The sequence below is a fragment of the Argiope bruennichi genome, chromosome 11 (genome assembly GCF_947563725.1).
Source record: "Argiope bruennichi chromosome 11, qqArgBrue1.1, whole genome shotgun sequence".
Taxonomy (NCBI): domain Eukaryota; kingdom Metazoa; phylum Arthropoda; class Arachnida; order Araneae; family Araneidae; genus Argiope; species Argiope bruennichi.
The window spans coordinates 20,961,892-20,967,110 of NC_079161.1; positions in this window are offsets into that span (position 1 = coordinate 20,961,892).

Genomic DNA, 5,219 nt, shown 5'->3' on the forward strand with positions numbered 1-5,219 from the left:
CCAGATCAGTGTGATTTACAATGTCTTTTATGGAAGGATTTAGAGGAAAAGAAATTACGTGTATTTAAGTTGCTCACTGTTACTTACAGAAACAAATGCGCCCTTACTTAGCGACCAGGGTACTGAAGCAAATATGCTGTGATGAGCAGGACAATTATCCTTTAGCCGCCACTGCTGGCAAGGATTTTTACGTCGACGATATACTCAGTGGTACCGAGGATTTATCTTCTACCATTGAACTACAAGACCAGTTAATACATTTGTTAAAGTCAGAATTACATTTGTTAAATGGTATGAAGCTTCACAAGTGGAGCTCAGATAATTCTGTTTTGTTACAAAAAGTTCCAACGTCAGACCGAGAATACAATTTCGATAACCCTAACTCAGCAATTTTAAAAACTTTGGGATTACAATTCAATCCTTAAAAGGATACATTTAGTTTTAGTGTTCAAAAAATTGTAAGTCCTGCAACAAAAAGAACAATGCTATCTGACATATCCAGATTGTTTGACCCTTTAGGTCCCTTAGGACCTTTGATAATCTCAGCGAAAATGTTCCTGCAGAAATTGTGGATTTTGAGAATTGATTGGGACGATGAAGTTCCCTTACACTTAAATAGAGAGTGGGAAAAATTTAGTTCTTAACTGAGTCAGTTGAAAAATTTAAATGTATAAAGTCATGTGTTATGTTCTGAGACGCTAAAAGTAGACCCGAGAGGCTTCGGAGATACTTCGAAAAATGCATGTGGTTGTGTCGTCTACACCAGGTCTTTGTCAAGGTCTGGTGAAATAAAGATTAGTATCCCACATTTGGAGCTGTGTGCAGCGGATCTGCTTTCCAAACTTACCGCTAAGGTTCGATCATCCTTGCAACTATACATTCATGGAGTACATTTGTACTCGGACTCCACCGCGCTGCTTGCTTGGATCAAAGCTCCACCTACATCGTTGAAAACTTTTGTTGCTAATCGAGTCACCAGGATGCAAGAGTGTAAAAGAGCCATTTCTAAAATTTGTGTATTGCCTATGGAACATAATTAATTTGTAATATTTAATTTTGATTGTTATTTCTTAAGTATATTGATTATTATGTATCGTGTGATTTTCCTAGTTTTTGCGTAAAGGTAGTAATATTGTTTATGTTATTAAACATCGTAATCACTTGAAACCCTGGGGTTTCAAGGTTGGGAGAATATTACGGGTTCACGCCTATAGATGGCGTTTCTGTCGCGTAAGAAGTTTTTGTTAATTCTTTCTTGTATCGTAACGTTTAGTAGAAGAACGGATTCTGTGACAGAGACGTGGCACCCAATTGTGAGAAGTGTCCTAATCTGTAATAGTCTACCTGAAGTGGCACAAAATGTGCACTAAAATAAAATGGTGTTCACCAGACAGAAAGGAGTTTTATTTGAAGAGATTTACAGCTTGAAAATACTAATCTGTATTGAATTGCACGGAAGAGCTCAGTAAGATCATCAATTTTAAAATTATTCAAAAATTTACGAACCATTAGTTAAAAATTTGATTCATTTACAGTTATTGAAACAGTAACAATACTTGTAAAACAATAGTCGATATCACTAAAGGCTTGATTTAAATTTAATGCATTTAAAATGCATGTGGAGATTTGACTCAAATGTGCCAGCGTTCCTATTTAAAATTGTCATATTTAGTATTAGAAATTTTGGAAGTACATGTGCCGTTTGATTATCTAAAAATATAATTCTTTATTATTAATTTTACTGAAATAAATGATTCACAAAACATTCGCTAAAAAATATTAAACAAGATGATTCTGTAAATTTTCACTTAAAATATTTTCTTTTTTTTATTTAAAAAAAAGAGGGGGCTGACAAATGATAAAATGATGAGCAGAATACTTATCATGTCCCATACTCAAGATTCAATGTGCACAATATTTTTTCATACACATAGAGGGAAACATATCTATCTAGTAAGGCAACGTCGCGATGTTTCGGAGTTCCGCGATGTGACAAAGTGGTCACGAGCACCTCCACATCATAATTTGGAATAGATACTTTAATTTGTTAGTTTAGGGAAAAGTTAAATTTAATTGAAACTAGTTTGGACGAGCGCAGTAAAGCTCTAACGTCATGAAATTTGGTATAATTATTTAATTAATTGTTATAGTTTAATTATTAATAGAGAAATAACATTTTGAATGTTTATGGGGGAAATAGAGAACTTTAATGGATTTACGCTGCACGTGCCTTTCTATTGGGACTGAATTAATTAACTATTTTGATTAGTTATTTTCGAAAATATAGAGAAAATTTTCCGCGTGGATCGTGTAATCACTCATTGTAGCTATCTAAGGCCGAAACAGAAATAATTTTGAAAGAACTTTAATCCACCAAATTGGCAACGGAGTTAAAATTCTGTCTTTATACAGATGGAAAATTCATAAAATATTGTCAATTGCAACCTTAGATCTTTTTCTAGTGTTGGTCACAGCAGGATCGTACGTTAGCAGTTGAAGTAACTCGTTTCGAATCTGGGGTAATTTTTCGAAGAACTTAATTGATGTTCTTTTAATAAATTTTGAAAAAGGTTCAATTTGGAGGTCATCATGAAGTATTTTCCTTCTGACGTACCAGGGAACATTAACAATCTTCATCGGATGTTTATTTTGAAAAACTTGCAACTTACCACTACCTTTTGCCTTCAAAATAAGAACATTCATGTACAAGACGATAGAGAAATTGTCAATACATATATTTCCGCTAGATGACGCTACCTGTATGTAAGATAAAGAATTTTTTTTTTGTTATTTAGACTAAAGATTTATTTTTATACATGAAAATCACTTGATAACAAAGTTCCACAAAAACTATCATCATATCAAAAACAATTATTGAGCATTCTACCATATGTTGTGCTTAAGAGGCTAGATACAAAGGAAATTGGCACTTTAAAATACAACCGAAAATATATGTAATTATATCTATTATTTCTGATTTCTATAAGACAAATTAAAGAAAGCGACAAAGCCCCCGAACTGCTTCTGAAAAAAAAATTTAATTCATCTATCTGTATTATGTCTATTCTAAATGATGTCGTTATATCATTGTCCAATGATAAATGCTTTATAATTAAAAAAAAAAAATCTGAATTGATTTGAGAAACGTAGGAAATTAAAGAATCTAATATGAGATCAATAGGATATTGCAAATTGATAATCTTTTAATAAAAACGTTTTTTCAGAAATAGCATATCCATATTTTAGCACATATTTTTGGTGTTCGTAATTTGGAAAATATAGTGATACATTTCTTCGCATAGGGAACATTGGCGTTCATATATTAGAAAATAAGAGAAAACGCAAACAATGTATAATAGCTAGGTTAAATGGAAAAAATGCCTATTAATATTAGAACTTAATTTGAATTAAATAGCAGACAGCTTGTAAAAAACTTACATTAAATAGCGAAAAATTGGCTTCCTTGGTAGCAGAATTGGCCAAGCATGGGACTTCTCATTCCGCTATGGGCAATAAGCCTGAGTGAGAGAATATTATTCTGCGATCATTCATAAAGTCTTCCTAGAGAAATTCTATGGACATCTATCTGCGGATGGGGAAGAAAGTGTTTCTAACATATAAATTTCAAGCACTGCTATACAGCAGTTCCTTGACGTACTTAGAGAAGAAAGAAATATTGTTACAAAGGATTTGTTCTTACAATTATATATAAATGTTTGGAAATATTATAGTGATAAATTAGAAATACCTTTAAGTAGAAATGTATTATATATTGTTTCCCTCGATCACATTGCATTTGGGCCGAAATAATTTATCTCAAATTAGTTTTTCATATAAAAATTTAATTAGTATTAGATAAAATCAAGCAGAATATCTCTTTAAATGCTGTTTTAATGATATTCTTTATAATAAACAAGAATGCATCTGAATACACATAATTTAAGAATACAGAATATATTTTAAAAAGTTTCAGAAAATGAAAAAATAATTTTAAAAAACCAATGCTTATGAGATGAAACATATTATTAATTAAAAACAATATATTAGATTGTAAAGATATTTATGGCATTTAAATAAAGTTTGAAAATGATTTATTCAGTTTAAATATCAAAATACTATTATTTACTATAATATAAACAAGAATCAATATACTTACTAATAATGAAAAAAAAACAACAGAATATTACGATATTTCATCAAAAAAATAAATATTATGATTAATTTTTTATTGAAATTATTCCAGAAGAAAAAAGGAAAATATCATGTTGGATAAAAAAATTTATCTTGTAGTGTATCAAAATTAATAGATTATTTATATTCAAGAATATGAATGTTTTCCTTCATATTAAAACATTTTCAGAAAACACGGAATGTGTAAAAGTTAACTACACAAAATTTACTTCGTTTTTCTTCGTCATATATTAGTGATAAATAATCTGTTTTTTGCTTAATATTTACAGACGATTTCAGATATATAACTATCTTTTTACAGAAATATAACTAAAATTAAACTACGGAAAAATGATTTCAGAATTAAATGATATTTATTATTAAAGCATTTATAATATATATATAACAAATAATTCGATTTAATGGAAATATATTCCTGTTTTGATAGGTATATATTATATACGTAGAATATAATATTGTATTTCAACCAGAGCAAATATGATATATTTACCTACATTGTGATTTTCTAGTTCAAATTATCTGAAATGTTTTAGGATGATGAGAAAATATAAAAGCGCTAACGTGGCTCTATAAAAGTCGTGGAATAATAACGGCGCAGTATTAAAAATCTGCAAACGATTCGAGTTACTGCAAGCGAGCAGCGTCGATTCAAAATGAATTTTCTTATGGTAAGATAAGCTTTATGCCAATACGTAATTTAATATTAATTTTAAAGATAATATTTTTTAGAAACGTTTATTTTGTGCTTAATATTGATTTAATTCAAACAAGTTTTCTTTAGTGAGAAAGAAATTTAATGTCTTCATTGATTTATAATGAATCCATTGACATTAGCAAATTTTAAGGAGATACCAATCAGAATTTTGTGGAAGGGAAGAAAATCTTCGATTTTTCTGAAGATTTAAAATTATTATTAACATGGATAAAGAATTATAAATACGGATTTAAAAATGTAAAAATAAGAGTTCATAAATTATTTCCATTTATTAAATAGGAAAATATTTGGTAAAAAAAGACAAATTTCTATG